Genomic DNA, 19,071 nt, shown 5'->3' with positions numbered 1-19,071 from the left:
AGTCACAAGCCAATAAAAGAGGGCAAGCAGGCTCTGTGTCTAGAGGCAACAGTGCTGGTCGTGGAGACGGTGCATCCTCATCAGCACGTGGCCGTGGGACACGCTTGTCCTTTTTTTCAGCAGCTGGCCGTGTTGAGCCGCAATATGCGGAAGACTTGGTAGAGTGGATGACCAAGCCGTCCTCATCCTCTCTCACCCAGGCTCAGGGTACTGTGTCTGGCAAAGCATCTGCCAATGCGGCCTCTTCCCTCGGCTCAATGGCATCAGTCACTCCTTCCCTAGCCCCACCATGTCCTCCTGAGGAGTCCCCCGCACTGTTTGACCACAGTGTTGGGTACATGCTTCAGGAGGATGCCCAGCGTTTTGAAGGCTCCAATGATGGTACCCAGCTAGAGGACAGTAGTAACGTGAGCCCAGAGAGAGGGGGTGCCCAAGAAGGACAGCAATCTGGCAGTCATGTTCCCCCAGCTGCAGCATACTGCCAGGTTTGCTCCAGTGATGAGGAGGGAGGCGATGATGAGGTCACTGACTCTACGTGGGTGCCTGATAGGAGAGAGGAGGAGGTGGCACATCTCCAACGAGGCAGGATGCCCTCCAAGGGCCAGCTTAAGGGCAGCACACCAACGGCATCACACCGCAGAGGTCCGCATGTGCAGGGTGCTGCTGTCTCTGTGCATTATTCCAAAAGTTCTTTGGTGTGGGCCTTTTTTGAGACAAGTGCATCAGATCCCACCGCTGCTAATTGCAACATATGTCTCAAACATATCTCGCATGGCCAAAACATCACCTGCTTGGGCACCACGTGCTTGAGAAGACATATGTCGACCTGCCATTCAGTTAGTTGGCAAGCGTACCTAAAAGACCCACACCAAAGAACAAAGCGGACCTCTCCTTGCTCCTCATCAGCTGGGATCTCCAACCCCACTATACGTTCAGTCCTCTCTGAAACCTGCACTGAGAGGAATGAGGGTATAGAATTAGGTGTGTCACAGCCACGTACTTGCGGGCAATCTGCTATCGGTACACCGACGTCAGATTGTACCAGGCAAATTTCCCTGCCCCAGCTGCTGCACCGCCGAAAGAAGTTCGCTCTCAGCCACCAACATGCCCAGCGGTTGAATGCTAGCTTGGCTAAATTGCTAGCACTTCAACTGCTGCCCTTTCAGTTGGTAGACTCTGCCCCTTTCCGTGAGTTTGTGGAATGTGCGGTTCCTCAGTGGCAGGTTCCCAAATGCCACTTTTTCTCACGAAAGGGGATTCCGGCTCTCTACCGGCATGTGGAAGGCAATGTCTTGGCCTCGCTGGACAGGACGGTCAGCCACAAGGTGCATATTACTGCTGACTCATGGTCCAGCAGGCATGGACAGGGACATTACCTATCTTTCACCGCGCACTGGGTGACTCTTCTGGCAGCTGGGAAGGATGCAGGACACTGTGCAGTAGTGTTGGAGGTTGTTCCGCCACCACGCTTTCAAAATTCTACTAGTGGTGATTCTGCCACACCTCTCTCCTCCACCCCCTCCTCTTCTTCTTCCTCCATGGACTCTTCCTGTGCTGATTTGTCCTCGGAACCAGTGGTGCTCTGTAGGTGTTCAAGGGGCTACGCAAGCATGCAGGCAAAAAGATGCCATGCGGTGCTTCAGCTGGTGTGCTTGGGGGACAGGAGCCACACTGGGGCAGAGATTCTGTCAGCTCTGCAGGGGCAGGTTCAGAGGTGGTTGAAGCCACGCCAGCTTAAGCCAGGTATGGTGGTTTGCGACAATGTCACCAACCTCCTCTCCGCCCTCCGACAGGGACAACTGACCCATGTGCCCTGTTTGGCTCACGTCCTTAACTTGGTGGTGCAGCGGTTCTTGGGCAGGTACTTGGGCTTACAGGATGTCCTGAGGCAGGCCAGGAAAGTCTGTGTGCATTTCCGCAGGTCATATAATGCCAGTGCTCAGCTGGCTGACCTCCAAAAGGAATTTAACCTGCCCAAGAACTGCCTAATCTGTGACATGCCCACCAGGTGGAACTCAACGTTGGCCATGCTGCAGCGACTGCACACACCGCAGAGGGCCATCAATGAGTACCTATGCGACTATGGCACCAGAACAGGGTCAGGGGACCTTGTTTTTTTTTCCCCACACCAGTGGGCTATGATCAGGGATGCATGCGCTATCCTGTCACCATTTGAGGAGGCCACGAGGATGGTGAGCAGTGTGTCAGGAGAATAATTCTTCCAGGCGAATCGGCTGTGTTCCTGCGCGCATGCGCGGCGGAACGGCGGAACGGCGCTCCGGCGCACGCGCATGTGCACTGGCGCATGCCCAACGTGACCCTTAGGCTGGCCTATAAAAGTGGCTCTGGTGCTCAGACAAATTGCTGGTTAATCTTCAGCTTCCTGTTGTACCTTGATCCTGTTTCTTATACCTGATTGCTTGCTGTGAACTGGATTGATCTTGACTCTTCTGCTCTTCTCCTGGACCTGACCCTCGGCCTGTTTAACGGATTCCACTTGTCTCCTGTGTTTGACCCTCTGCCTGTGACCGGGACCTGCCTCCTGTCTCCTTGCCCTTGAACCTCTGCTTGTAACCTAGACTTGCCTTGTGTCTCCCAGACACCATACCTCAGCCTGTGTTTGAATATCCAGATCTTCTGTGTTTGACCCTCAGCCTGGTTCTGGACTTTCTGTTACCCTACTCCAGCAAGCCATCCCATCTGCCAGTCTCTGCACAGCTGCACATCCCTGCAAGGACTACCACACAAGTCTTCTCCTGCCTGCTGGGTAGCCTGTGCTTCTTTGTGCTATCCACTACCTGTTCCACCTCCAGGGGGCAGACTACGCTTAGTCGCAAGGGTGAACCGCTCTAGGCATCTTGGCGTCGGTAAGTACTTTCCTAACACAGTGACAGTGCACGCATCAGTGACACTGTCCCTCTTGTCCACCTGTTGGAGCACACGCTGTGTGAAATAATGGACAGGGCACTTGAGGCAGAACAGAGGGAGGAAGAGGAGGACTTCCTTACCTCTCAAGGCCCCCTTTATCCAGACAGTGTTCCTGCGTGCCCGCCGATCACACAGGAAGAGGACGAGGAGGAGGAGGAGGAGGATTGTGTCAGCATGGAGGTGGAGCCTGGCACTCAGCATCAGCAGCAGTCTTCAAGGGATCATTTACAGTCCGAAGAAACCCATGGACTTGTACGTGGCTGGGAGGAGGTGGCTGCGGATCATGTCATCCTTAGTGACCCAGAGGACTCTGGACCGAATGCCTCAGCAAACCTACGCTGCATGGCCTCCCTGATCCTGCAAAGCCTGCAGAACGATCCTCATATTCGTGGTATCAAGGGGATGGATGATTACTGGCTGGCAACCCTCCTTGGTCTACGTTACAAGGGTAAGGTTGCGGACCTTATCTTGCCATCGCAGAGGGAGCAGAGGATAAAACATCTTCGGGAGGCCTTGCAGAAAGGTTTGTGCAATGCGTTTCCAGAGCCTGGGAGGTTACAATTTCCTGGTCCTCCTGGACAACGTGTTGCTGAGGCTTCGGTCAGTCACAGAAGGAGCGGTGGAGAAGGTGGCCGTCTGACCGATGCATTCAGACAATTTTTTGCCCCAAGGCCTGATCGGTTCCAGCAACCATAGCCAGCGTCTGATTCACATGGTGCAGGATTACCTAGGGGCAAGATCAAACTTGGACACCTTTCCCACCAAAAATCCTCTGGGTTACTGGGTCTTGAGGATGGATCACTGGCCAGAGCTTGCACAGTATGCAATTGAACTACTGGCCTGTCCTGCATCCAGCGTTCTTTCGGAACGCACATTCAGTGCTGCTGGAGGCTTTGTAATCCATCACAGGGTGCGCCTGTCCACCGATTCGGTCGATCGGCTGACCTTCATAAAAATGAATCAGTCTTGGATCACCAGCTACCAAGCACCTGAGGCTGATGTAACCGATTGATTTTTTTTTTAATGTGAGATCCCTTCAAGACTGCCTATACTGATGCTGAGTGACTATCCTGTTATGCTGAGTCACAATCCTCTTCCTCCTCAATTTTCATGCTGATAGCTTGTAAGAACATTTTTGGTTCTGGGCACTGCCACCAGTGGCCAAGGCCCAATTCTTCTGCCCCTGTTTAACAGGGGCGTATAATTACAATTTTTGATGCAATACTTTGCAGCAGGGCTCATTCCTGCGCTCCAACTATAGCATCTGTGAGGGGTTGCAGTGTTGTGGCAATTTTTCTGCCCCTGTTTAACAGGGGCGTGTAATTACAATTTTTGATGCAATACTTTGCAGCAGGGCTCATTCCTGCGCTTCAACTAGAGTATCTGTGAGGGGTTGCAGTGTTGTGGCACCAGCACCAGTGCCCAAGGCCCAATTTTTCAGCCCCTGTTTAACAGGGGCGTGTAATTACAATTTTTGATGTAATACTTTGCAGCAGGGCTCATTCCTGCGCTCCAGCTAGAGTATCTGTGAGGGGTTGCAGTGTTATGGCACCAGCACCAGTGCCCAAGGCCCAAATTTTCAGCCCCTGTTTAACAGGGGCGTATAATTCCAATTTTTGATGCAATACTTTGCATCAGGGCTCATTCCTGCGCTCCAACTATAGCATCTGTGAGGGGTTGCAGTGTTGTGGCACCAGTATAATGAGTATGTGTGAAAGCTGCGCTTAGGACAAAAGTTTAGGTGTGCAGCCCCCCTAAAGGAGCTTCCCTAAGGATCCTCCTCAGAGTACTTGAATTTAAAATTTATACTGGGGTATGGCGCTTCCTGTGGGATTATATGGGATGGTGTAATGGGGGGGGGGTTTATGTGGTCCCTTACTATCCTAGTATAGGCTATACCAAGAGCGGTTAATGCTATACCAAAAGTAGTTTATACCCCCAACTGTAACCCCTATTTGTGGTGCCTGTTACCACCAAAAGTTAATATAGTACAAAAAAGAGAGAGCGATCTTCAGTGATATAGTTGTGCAAAATCAGAAAATCATACATGTGAACACACTAAATAAGGGGTTGTAGACTAGACACCTACATCTGTGATAGATCTACACCCAGAAACCACCACAGATGATAATGACTTAAGTCAAAACCATAAAACAAACATAAAATTGCACCTCTGCCTAAATAGTGCAAATTATATACAAATTAATTAATAATATATAAATAGTGATCAGAGTCCAAAAAATGCTAAGAACATATACCATTGGTAATTAGAGTGCACCTCTGCCTATTTGGTGCAGATATATACAAATCAATTAGTAATTAGTGATCATAGTCCATAGAGTGATGGACCTCTTCAAAACCAGTGTTCAGAGTTATTATTCTTTTCAAGAAAAACCGTGACTGGAGTGCTCTCAGATGGTCTTTGTGACTTTTGTGCTCCCCCTCAAGGGTCCCCACTCACCGAATGCAGCAACCCCAAAAGGGGCAAACAGCATAGAATATCTTGACCACGATCTCCTCTCCACCACGATCATATAAGGCATCCAGGTTGGTCTCCGCTCACCTTGTTGTTGGTTAAAGGATATTCATAGTGGCTCCCCCATAGAGAAAGGAATAGAAGGCTCCCATAGTGTAGTAGGTAAAAAGTTTTTTTATTCACAAAACTCCATAAGAATACACCAAAAATGTTTACATTAAAAAAATTTAATAAAATAAAAACTGATAATAAACTAAAATAAAAATCTAAAATAAAGAGTCCAGCAGTAGTGTATCAAATGCACCATCACAGGGTGCGGGTACGTCCCTGCATACAAACTAGTGTGGAAGTGACAGCGTGACGCTGGTTGGAGATGTTTGCACTCCACCTGCGTTCCAAGCAAAGTCCGAACCCGGAAGTGACGTAGCGTGCGTGGCGCCGTCGTACGCGTTTCGTCATTGACGTCTTCAGCGACGGAGACACCAGTGGCACCAGTGCCTAAGGCCCAATTTTTCTGCCCCTGTTCAACAGGGACATGTAATTACAATTCTTGATCTAATATTTCACAGCAGGGCCTGTTCCTGCGCCCACCAAGAGTAACTGTGAGGGCATACAGTGTTGTGGCAACACCAACACCTAAGGCCCCAATTTCTGCAGAGTATATAGGGCAGGCCCCTACTTTCAAACATCCAACTTACAAAGGACTCCTACTTGAAAATGGAAGGAGACAACGGGAAGTGAAATGAAATCTACCCCTAGGAAGGGAAATTCTCTCCTGTAAGAGTTAATATGGGAAAAACGTGTCTCCTCTTCACTGATGCTTTATCATCAATTCTTGTTTCACTAAAAACCCCAAATTTTCAAAAAACATTTGTCATTGGGACAGAAAGTGAGGTGAAAACTTCTGAAGAGGTGCACAGACAGCAAAACAAATGTTACAGGGGTGATAACCCTTCCCTATGTTTTCCAAAAAGCTTAAAAATAGATTTTTTGGCTGGAGCAACACTTTAAAAATGTACCAGTTCAAAATTACAAACAGATTCTACTTAACAACAAACATACAGTCCCTGTCTTGTTTGCGCCGCCTGTATACTGCTGTTCAGAGTATATAGGGCCTGGGGGCCCCACGCCTTTCCTTTTTTTAATTTGGGTTCGGGGTTCCCCTTAATATCCATACAAGACCCAAAGGGCCTAGTAATGGACTGGGGGGTGGGGGGTACTCATGCCGTTTGTCTCACTGATTTTCATCCATATTGCCGGGACCCGACATTACATTAAAGCCGCAAGCAGTTTTAAATGACTTTTATTACTTTAAAAATGTCATTTTGTGCAGGGACTGTTCTAAGCACGGGAAACACGCGCCACTTTACAGGCATACTATAGATACCCCCCAGGTACGATATTTAAAGGAATATTTCACTTTTTTTTCACTTTAAGCATCATTAAAATCACTGCTCCCAAAAACTGGCTGTTTTTAAAACTTTTTTTTGCATTGATACATGTCCCCTGGGGCAGGACCCGGGTCCCCAAACCCTTTTTAGGACAATACCATGCATATTAGCCTTTAAAATTAGCACTTTTGATTTTGAACGTTCGAGTCCTATAGACTTTAATGGGGTTCTAAAGTTCATGCAAACTTTCGATCCATTCGCAGGTTCTGGTGCGAACCGAACCGGAGGGTGTTCGGCTCATCCCTAGTTGTCACCATAGAGAGATGTTTTTTGCTCCAAAGCATTGATCCTGCAACCCCTGATGTCCCCATCCGCTCTCAGGAGGGCCGCCAATGGTTCTATAGCAAGGGCAAACAGGGGTGACAGTGGGCTCCCCTGTCGAGTGCCTCTAGCTATTTCAAAGGTATCTGTAATAATATTAACTCTCAGTCGGGCCAGCAGTTTAGCATACAATAGGCGCAACCCAGGCACAACCCAATACAAATTTGGGACCGAATCCAAGCCGCTCAAGAACTGCTAGTAGATAAGACCATTCAATGGAATCGGGCACTTTATGGGTGTCTAGCGACACCACCATCCAAGTTTCTGGGTTAGGGCCTACCGATTGGAAGATAGTAAAGAGACAACGCAATTTTATGGCCGTCAACCTCATAGGTATGAAACCTGTCTGATCAGGATGAATGATAGAAGCAATCACTTTGTTCAATCATTGGGCAAGGAGTTTAGCTAGTATTTTCGCATCTACATTAGAGATATGGGTCTGTACGATTCACAAAAGTCGTGGTTCTTGTGCGGCTTGGGAATCAACATGATGAGTGTCTCCCTCAAAGCTTCAGGAAGTATACTTTTATCAAATGTGTCCCTGTACACCTCAAATAGTTTAGGTGCCAGACTGTCATTATAAGTGCTGTACCACTCAGCCGGAAAACCACCCATCCCTGGGGTTTTATTTGGATTAAGGGAACACACAGCGTTCATAATTTTGTCTGCCATGATTGGAAGCTCCAACTTCTTAGCTGCCTCCCCTGACAGTTCTAGGAGAGGGATTGGGGCCAGGTAGTCGCGAACTGCCTCCTCCCCATAGTTTACCCTGGAGGAATATAAGTCAGAATAAAAGGCAACAGAAGCATTAGCAATATCGGACTGTAGTGTGCAAAGCTTCTTTTATGCGTGGAATAGATGTTGGTGCTTGTTGAGAATGTGCTAGGTAGGCCGGTAATCTACTGTTCTTATTCCCAAATTCAAAAATGCGTTGTGTCTGGTACAGTAATTTTTTCTGCGTTTTTTCTACTAGTACTAAGTCTAAATGATGAACACCCTCCCTCCAAGTTCTATAGGTATCGGGATCAGGTTCTTAATATATTCCACTTCAGTATCCGTAACAGTTTGCTCCGAGTCACGACCTTTAACTCCCTGTTGGACTGTAACTGTTTAATAACCCCAGCTATGGAGCCTCTGAGTGTGGCCTAAAATGCGTCCCATGTAACCCCTAGTGGGACTTCCCCTCTATGTTCCAGCCGTGGACCTCTTGAAACACTCATCCTTCAGCCACAAGGGGCTCAGCCGCCACAAAACATATCCCTGTGGTCTCTCCATGTCAATGGTGAGAAGCAGGGGAGAATGGTTCAAGATAGCACACGGAAGGTATTGGACACCAACAACCCTCGGCAACATCTCCCTAGATACAAAGCACATATCCAGTCTTGACAGGGTGTTAAATGTGGAGGAATAACAGGAGTATGCTTTAGTGTCTGGATTTTTCCATCTCCAGGCTTCTTCTAAATTATATGGCCTCACACAGGCTTCTAGTGGGGAACTACCTCTGGTAGCCGCACCATACCTATTAATGTCAGGCGATAATACAGCATTCAGATCCACTGCTAGAATAATAGGCCCTTCCGCCACCTGGAGCACCCCTGCCATTAGTGCTTCCCATAATGCCACAGTAAATTGGGGTGGTATATATACCGCCACAAATGTATAGGCTTGATTATTAATGAGAAGCACCAGAAGCACAAATCTGCCAAAAGGGTCCAGTTTGACAGCTTTTGTGGTGCATAATAGCGATTTGGCCATCAGGACCGATACACCTCTGGGATAATTAGAATACATAGCGTGAAAAGCACTACCCACAAATGCTCTGTGAAGAGCCAAAGTTTTAGCTCCCACCAAATGTGATTCCTATAAAAATATAATATGAGGCTTGCATTTTTGTATATATTTAAAGACGAGGGCCCGCTTAATTTTGGAATTAAGGCCTCTTACATTCCAAGATAGGAGATTAAGGGTCTGCATGGTCGGTAGAACCGAAATCTAGTGTGACAGGATAATACAGATTTTGAAGCGAGATGGCAAAGATCCTCCTGGATGGACACATGGTACATATCTCCTTTTTCCCACCAGGGAGCAGCATTGGATAAAGCATATGCATACAGTAGAGCAATTGGTAGCATTAGAGTATAGTGCATAGAAATGTTTAGTAAAAAAACATAAGAACTTTGATCCACAACAGAGGATCCCAAAACCCCACCCTGCCCGCAGCCCCAAGCATTCCATAGGCTTTCACCCCGAACATTAAACAACAAAGTCACCCTAGAGGGGGGTAGCCTTCCTAATCCAGCCGGACAGGAAGATCAAGGGTGAGTATGTGTGTAAGAGTCCAGGGCTTACTATGCATGCACCAATGGCGCGTTGCCGCAAGAGAAAATCTGTGCCAACTGAGCATGCGCCAAAGACGCCTCACTGCGCCACCCCTCACCTGTGCAGAAGACCTGGTGGAAAAAGGCAGGAAAATGCCCAGGAGGCGCACAGGAAGTGATCTCAACCTGATGGAAAAAGGCGGGAAAATGCCCAGGAGGCGCACAGGAGGTGACCTCAACCTGATGGAAAAAGGTGGGAAAATGCCCAGGAGGCACACAGGAACTGACCTCAAACTTCCCTATATAAGCCCAGCCCAGACACTGCCAAATTGCTGGATTATCTTAAGTCCCCCCTTGGTCCTATGCTAGTGTGTGATTTGTCTGAACTTGTTGTGACCTGAAAACCTATTTGACTACTCTTGTTTGCTGCTTCTTTGCCCCTTTTGTACTCAGCTGCCAGATTGGAACCTTTGCCTTTATGTACGACTCTCAGCTTAGCAGGATAGAGCATACTATACAGTAAACTGCAGTAAACTGCATTCTGTCAGGCGTTGCTTCACACTTTGAAAGGTTGTTTCTGCATGGCTGCAGAGAAATCCGGGAATATAGTAATACGATTGTTGTTGTAAAGCAATTCAGGCAGGTTGCGGGCTTTATGCAGTATGGTTTCTCTATCTCTGAAGTATAAAAATCGGGCCAACATGGGTCTAGGATATCTGCCCAGTGCAGTGGCCCTCAGGGGGACTCTATGAGCCCTTTCTATGGCAAACAGGTGGGAGAAGCTATCATCACCAAAGGTTTGCTTGAGCCAGAATAGCAAGAACTCCTCCGGACGTTTACCCTCCGAGCCTTCTGGAAATCCCAGGAATCGGAGGTTATTCCGGCGGAGCCGATCCTCAATATCACCCAGTTTAGCTAAGATAAAAACAGTCTATTCTCAGTCTATTCTCCCCCATGGGGAAATAAAAACTATGAGGAAGTAGGCAGATCAAAAGGGTTTGGAGTATGGAGGGAAAAGGGGATAAAATATATTGCACAGCTTTATACAGATAACATATTAAAAACATTTCAAGATTTTCAAAAAAATACTCACTGCCATCTTATACCTTTTATCAATATTTACAACTGCGCCATGCGTTACAGAGTCAGTTTAAAGATAAAAAAGCCAAGATACAAAATATGCCACTTATAGATGTTCTTGTAAAGATACAGGTTAAGAGGGGTCTTATTTAAACTCTCTATGGCAGCCTGACTGAACAATCACAGAAGGCAAATAGTTGTTTAGCCAAAAGGGGATGGGAAAAAGACCTTGGAAAAATCACAGATGAAACATGGCAGTGTATATTGGAACATGTACAGTCTGTATCCGTATCTCCACAGCAATGCTTAACCCAATTATATATAATATATAGAACCTAAAGGACCCCAGCTAAATTATACCAATGGGGGAGGCGGGATATGTCGGAATGCCCCAGATGTTCAAGAGTATCTGCTGACTTAATACATATGCTTTGGAACTGCCCTAAATTGTTCAGGTATTGGCAGAATTTAGTAGAATCATTAATCAGGCATATCAAACCCAGATACAGATAGATCCAAGAATACGTTTATTAGGCCAATTAGATAAAGAATTATACACTCCAGTAATTAGGATACCCATTAATAGGATGCTATTTATAGCACGAAAACTGATAGCGATGAAATGGACATCCTCTAGAACAGTGGCCATCAACCCTGTCCTCAGGGCCCACTAACAGGCCAGGTTTGCAAGATAACTGAAATACATCACAGGTGATATCATTTGCTGCTCAGTGATTGCAGTATTCTAGTCTGCATCTCCCCAAGGTAATACATAAAACCTGGCCTGTTAGTGGGCCCTGAGGACAGGGTTGATGACCACTGCTCTAGAAGCCCTGCATATGAGGAATGGCAAATACAGGTAAACCATGCATTGCTAAAGGAATGGCAGGTGTATAAGAATAGGGGTTTAGCAAATACATTTAGTGAAATGTGTGAATCATGGCTGATGCTACCAGGTTTGACACCATTTATTTTGGGATCAGATGGAAGTATAAGGGTCAATAGACTATTTACTAGCTATAGAGTAGTTAAGGAATGATAGCTCAAGTAGGAAGGATATTTGTGGGGGGCTCGTGGAGGGGAGGGTAGAGGAAAGGGAGGAAAATTAGAAGAATTTATATTATTTTTATGTTTTTGGTTTTTTTTGTGGAATTTAATATGTTATTGTATTTTTTTGTGTTTCACAATGTGATTGTAATAGAGAAAAACGTTAATAAACAGATTTTAAAAATAGAGATAAAAACAGACACACCGCCTGCTGAGCTGTAAATAAATTTGTATTTTGTTTAACCACTTAAAGTGGAGTTCCACCCACTTTTACAACTCTTCAGCATCCCTCACTAAACTGTGCACTGTAAACGAATTGGATATTTAAAAAAAAAAAATTCTCAGCACCTACTGTATATCTGCTGTATTCATTTTTCACTTCCTCCTCCCTGGCCGTAGCTTTTTTTTACAAAAAGCTGTCACTAAATTATATATTGGTCACACATGCCATGGTTATATATGGAATTGCACCCCAAAATACATTTCTCCCGAGTATGGGGATACCACAAGTGTGGGACCTTTTGGGAGCCTAGCCACGTATGGGGCCCCGAAAACCAAGCACCGCCTTCAGGATTCCTAAGAGTGTAAATTTTTGATTTCACTCCTCACTACCTATCACAGATTTGAAGGCCATAAAATGCCAAGATGGCACAACCCCCCCCCAAATGACCCCATTTTGGAAAGTAGACACCCAAAGCTATTTGCTGAGAGGCATGTTGAGTCCATGGAATATTTTATATTTTGCCACAAGTTGAGGGAAAATGACAAACTTTTTTTTTTATTTGCACAAAGTTGTCACTAAATGATATATTGCTCACACATGCCATGGGCATATGTGGAATTACACCCCAAAATACATTCTGCTGCTTCTCCTGAGTATGAGAATACCACATGTGTAGGACTTTTGGGAGCCTAGCCGCGTACGGGGCCCCCGAAATCCAATCACCGCCTTCAGGATTTCTAAGGGCGTAAATTTTTGATTTCACTCCTCACTACCTATCACAGTTTTGAAGACCTTTCTGACACTTTTTGTATACATGAAAAAATATTTTTTTTTTGCAAGAAAATTACTTTGAACCCCCAAACATTATATATTTTTTAAAGTAAAGGCCCTACAGATTAAAATGGTGGGTGTTTAATTATTTTTTCACACAGTATTTGCGCAGCGATTTTTCAAATGCATTTTTGGGAGAAAAACACACTTTTTTTAATTTTAATGCACTAAAACACACTATATTGCCCAAATGTTTGATGGAATAAAAAAGATGATCTTAGGCCGAGTACATGGATACCAAACACGACATGCTTTAAAATTGCGCACAAACGTGCAGCGGCGACAAACTACATACATTTTTAAAAGCCTTTAAAAGCCTTTACAGGTTACTACTTTAGATTTACAGAGGAAGTCTACAGATAAAATGACTGCCTTCGATCTGACCTTTGCGGTGATACCTCACATACATGGTGCAATTGCTGTTTACATTTGACACCAGACCGACACTTGCGTTCGCCTTTGCGCGAGAGCAGGGGAGGACAGGGAATGTAAATATCCCCTATGATAGAAATAGGTAGTGACAGGTACTCTTTTTTGAAAAAAAAGTCTGTCCTCAAAGCATCTGACCACACCAAGATCGGTGTGATAAAATGCTTTCCCAATTTCCCAATGGCGCTGTTTACATCAGGCGAAATCTAAGTCATGAAATGCTCGTAGCTTCCGTTTCTTAGGCCATAGAGATGATTGGAGCAGTTCTGGTCTCTGATCAGCTCTATGGTCAGCTGGAACCACCGGCTGCATTTTCAGGTTCCCTGTAGGGACAGGAGAGCCAGAGAAAACCATGGTAGAAGGGAGGGGGGACATTCCCTCCCACTGCTTGTAAAAGCAGTCTAGAGGCTAATTAGCCACTAGGATTGCTTTTACATGAAAGCCGAATGCTGGCTGAAAAGAATGATACCAAGATGATACCTAAACCCACAGGCAGCATTCTGATATGTGACTGAATTTAAACCTCTAGAGATAAGTGGAATAAATAGTAGCGCTCAAATAAATAAAAAATGAAAAAATAAAAATGAAAAATAAAAATGTGCTAATGAAAGCAATGATCAATCTAAATGAGCAGTAAAAGTATATATGTGTGAATATTGACAACAATACCCTCATTGAAAATCAGTCACAATATGAATGTGATCTGACAAAAAAAGTTATTGGTGAACACTGTGAGCAAACACATCCTATCACATAATGTTCAAAACAACACACCCTGTGGCAGATGTGAAAATGATAAATGAAATCTTAACATAAAATTCATATCATGTGAATATATTCTAACAAAAAAAGTTATTGGTGAACACTGTGAGCAAACACATCATATCACATAATAATCAAAACAACACACCCTGTGACAGATGTGAAAATAATGAATAAAGTGTTGACATAAAGTTCATAAATTATGAATATTCTGATGAATGGTCTGAAAAAATCTATAAATGAAAACTCTTGGTTGTTCTTTGTGATCTTCCACCACACCTCATTGTTTGTGCTTCCACTCCCACTTAAAGATTTGCACTCACCAGCTACAATTGCCTCCCACTCTCGTGTTTGGCATAACTCGCCTCAACCCACACTTATTGGGGGTTAAAATGTGATCTCCAGATTCCAAACATGATCTCCAAATAACGAGCGTGATTGCTCCACATGAAAATGAAAAAAATGCTCCAAATAGTGTGATAAGGACAGCAAATTTATTAAAAATTCAAACCATCGCACACCATTGCACTCACATGTGTAAAAAAATACAAAGCACGCCAAAAAAACACTCCAAAGAAAATCGTAACATAAACTCCATGCACTGGTAAAGGAATCTATAGTGGTCACGGTGGACCCAGGATAGTGTGTCAGCTGTGCAGTCTCCTAGTCTCAAGCCTCCACCATTCGATGCAGCATGTCACGTCACAACGTTTTGCGTCACGCTTCAGATGCTTGCCATATAGCCACGCCCCCGACATGTTTCATCGCAACAGACTTATTCATGGGCTAAGATTAAGTGTAGTTTCTGCCTTGATTTTGGCCTTTAGGTAATGACCGGTGCCAGTCTCTCTCGGCCTTGGGGTGTTTCCTTCGGGTGCATCCCATGCTGTTATTGGGGGGGACGCCACCGAGAGTGTACGAGAGTGATCGCCTTTCCCTACCATCCATGTGTTGGCTGTGGGATTGTGTTGTGTTTGTTACAATATGATTTTTTTTTTATTAATCAGACTTACAATACATGGGACATAACATTACACAATAGTGGTTGGTCATAGAGATATTGTCAGTTTTTTGGCTTGAGTAGATTTCTCAAACAAATGCTGTTTTATACAATGGGGTTAAATATCATTGTTGTATTCAATTGACAGTTCAATTAACTAGCTACAGTAAAAAAGTAAGAAATGAACTCGTCTGAGGTTCTTTCAGCTCTCAAACTGAAAGAATGACTGTTAGATTACTGTCAGGTGTTGGCTTGATTAGACAATGGTACGAAGATACCATTTTTGTATTCAATTGACAGTTTGCAACAGTCCATTGTTTCTACAGCTACAGTAAACAGGTATGTTTTCTGTTGTTTGGTAACTATGGTAAACAGCCTGACACATAAAAGGGGTTGAGTAGGGACACACACACACACACCATCATGCTGTAACATCAGAAGCCACCCATGATAGAAGAACAGTTCCTGATGCTCCAGAAAAATCATTGCCAATGGAGATCACTAACATACAGTAACAGAAGATAAGTAACCTTTAAGTGTATTTATACTATTATAGAACATAGGCTGTTCAGTTTGCTAGGCATTTTGCTTGTTATAGATATCTGTCAGTCTTGTATTGTATTCCTAATATTATACCACAGAGTAACCTTGCTAGATAGACGCAAACAAAACATTTGGGGGCTCGTCCAGGATCTGTGCTATAATTCAACTGAAGCAGACCTGTTTTTCTGTAGTGTGTTGTGTAGCTTGTGCTAGGTAAAATGCTGCGTATGCTGTTTAGGAAAAACAAGGCTGCAGAGGGTTCTGGTGGCCAGGAGGAAGTGTGCAGCTTACCTATCTGGGCCAGAGACAATGAGTGGGAGCCTCTTGCTAAAGAATTTGTGTAGTATGCTTCTCCCTTGAAGCTGAATTGGGGTGATAAAGTCTCAGATCATTTTGTAGATTTTAGCTTTAAGGGGTTGGATTTAAGTAAAAAAGAGAAGAGGACAGTGTCCACAGTGGGCTGGTATTTCCTTAATGCTATTTACACTGAATCACAGAGAAGGGAGAAGGCAGGGGCAGAAGTTAAGGTATTAAAAGACCAGCTAGCAGTTGCTTCAGAGTGTGTGCGTTCAACTGCTAGTCAGGCTGATGATTTGCAAGAGCGGTGTGCAGCCCTCATGACCAAATCAATTAATGCATTAAGGAAAAGGAAGGGCCGTAAACCTGTTAGTAAAGCCAGGGTACGTGCCATTGTCACATCCCAAAATTGGGATTGTGAGGATGTGCTCTCCTCAAATGATAGTGAGGATAAGGAGATAGAGTTTGATATTTCGCATGATGATCTGCTAGTACGAAAGAAAAAGTATGCCAGACCTCTCATTACTAAGCATAGGAAATGGCAACATGATAGAGAGGATATGGTAGATGGGGAGGTGCACTATCGCAACCCCAGAGATGTTGAATTCGAAGAAGTACGGGAGTTTACACAAACTGAACTCCATGAGCTGGCAAAACAATACAAACAAAGGTCTGGGGAGCCCCTATTGACCTGGCTCCTACACTTATGGGATGAAGGGGCGGACAGTGTTGTTTTGTCAGGTAAGGAAGCAGTGACTATGGGAGTGTTAACCCATGATCCACAATTGCGTCAGGTAATGCGAAAAGCCAGAGAGTTTAGCGTGAATTTTTCACTGTTAGACCTTGTGAGAGATGGAATAGTCCGAGTATACGCTAGTCCTACTGACCTGGAAAATACCTACTCATGGAGAGCAATAGGAGAGGGTATTTCCAGGTTACGTGAGATGGGTTGTATAACCGGATTAAATACGTTTCCAGAATGGATGGGTCCAGATATGGAACCCTTTACGTCTGCTCTGCGCTCTAAGCTGATGAAGTCTGCGCCATTTAATCCATCATTGTCCTTGTTGGGAGGCCTGGGATTAAACAGCAAGATTCATGAAGCCACAACCCTTTTAAGCCAGTTGGGGGAGCTAGAGGAGACTAAAACAAAACCTGTCAGGGCAGTAGATAAGGTCAAGGCCAGACAGAAAGAATACAAGCAGAAAAGAACAGAGAAGAAAGGGAATGGGGTAGAAAAGACAGGAGGTGAAGAGAAAACCAGGCTTGTTATTTCTAGGAAAGAAATGTGGGTGGACCTATTAAAGGCAGGACTACGTAAAGATGAGATAGATGGGATTTCTACTGCAGAAATGTTGAAGAGGTGGAAACATTTAGTAGGGAAAACTGTCAGGGTTAGAAACACTACTCCTAGTGAAGATAACATCAGTCTAGACTTAGAGGAAACAGAACAGACCCCTCCTGTTAGCCCCAAACCAGTTCCCAAAACTGAACATGAACCCAAACCCAAATCCCTTTATCCTGGGGAGGAATTAGAGAGAATCAGAAAAGGGGATTGGGAGGTTCCTTATCCTTTATGAAGGGAAGGTGAGTCTCCTGTAATAGCTGTGAGGGCAGTGACAGCACCTGTCACTGTATGGTGGGGGAAGTCATCTTCTCCTACACATGTAATGGCTTTAGTTGATAGCGGAGGCTAAGTTACACTTTTGCAAGGAAATCCTTCCCATCACAAAGGAGAATTGATATATGTAGAAGGTTTGGGAGGGCAAACTACACCAGCAGTTAGGATATGGGTGAAATTGGCTATTGGCAAGGGATCAGGATTTATGACAAATGTTTTGGTATCAGAGTTACCTGAAAATATTCTTGGGATGGATGTACTTCAAGGTCAGTCAATTCAGACTGAAAGAGGTACATTCACATTCGGGTATCCTGATAAAGCGTATCTGGTTAGGGCGGTGAAGGCTGTGGTCAGAGATCATGCGAAATGGACCCCTGTCTACATTCCTCCACCAGAGAAGTCAGTCTGTCTCAAGCAGTACAGACTTCATGGAGGCCACAAAGAAATTGGGGAGACTGTTCAAGAACTGTTCAGAGTAGGGATCCTTAGACCTGCTGTAAGTACTTTCTCGTCTCCGGTGTTCCCAGTAAAAAAACCTGATGGGACATATAGAATGACTGTGGATTACAAAGGTCTAAACAAAGTGGCACCTCCATTGAAGTCAGCTGTACCAGATATGATCTCAATTGTTGAGAAAATTGCTAAAAATGCAGGAGAATATCATGCTCTGATAGACCTGGCTAATGCTTTCTTTTCGATTTTAATAGACCCAGAGTGTCAAGACCAGTTTGCTATGGTGTGGGACGGCCGCCAGTATACTTTCACTGTCCTTCTGCAAGGCTATCTTCATTCTCCAATGATTTGTCATGGACTGATTGCCCGAGATTTAAGTACCCTGAATTTGAAAGTCGCTGTGTTTCACTACATTGATGACATCATGATCTCTGGGACAAAAGAAGATGTAACTGAAGCACTGCACCTGCTGATAGAGCACTTGGAGAACAGAGGGTGGGCTATCAACAGAGACAAAGTCCAAGGACCTGCCACAGAAGTGAAATTCCTGGGAATGATGTGGACTGGGCCACAGAGGAAAATTCCAGAGACAGTTGTGCAAACTATTCAGGTGCTGTCGCCCCCTACTACCAAAAAGGAGGCACAGACGTTCATTGGAGTTGTGGGGTTCTGGAGATCGTTCATCCCACATCTTGGACTGATTCTGAGGCCTATATATAATGTCACCAGAGTTCTCATGGGGTTCAGAGCAGCGGTCTGCATTCCTGGCTGCTAAAGAAGCTATTTTGCAGCATCAGGGATTAGGACCCATGAGACAAGGAGTACCATTTCAGCTGGATGTTATTTGAGCAGAATGGTACCATATCTTGGAGTCTGTGGCAGCCAAATGAAAAGAAAGGACTGAGAGCAATACCCATTGGATTTTTGTCCAAACAACTGACAGGGGCACAGAAGAGATACACGCCCCTAGAGAAGTACCTGTTTGGGGCCTACACAGCACTTCAACATGTAGAGACCATTACAGGAAAGGACACAGTCACCATCCATACTGCATTACCAATAGCAGGATGGGTGAGAGATAATGAACTGACCACTAGGGCAGCTGTAGCCCAGAACCAGACACTGATGAAATGGAAGTGGTACCTTCAAGAAAGAGGGGGTATTGCAGCTGGGGATGTTAGAGACATTTCAAAACAGTTGGCTGGGCTTGTCACTTTTACCAGCACCCGGCCAGAAGAAGACATTCCTGTGCTGCAGTCATCCCCCATTCAAGAGGTTCCACCCTTTGAGT

Source organism: Aquarana catesbeiana, linkage group LG01 (genome assembly GCF_042186555.1).
Source record: "Aquarana catesbeiana isolate 2022-GZ linkage group LG01, ASM4218655v1, whole genome shotgun sequence".
NCBI classification, from domain to species: domain Eukaryota; kingdom Metazoa; phylum Chordata; class Amphibia; order Anura; family Ranidae; genus Aquarana; species Aquarana catesbeiana.
The sequence above is the reverse complement of the archived record's forward strand: the minus strand, read 5'-3'. Positions refer to the sequence as shown.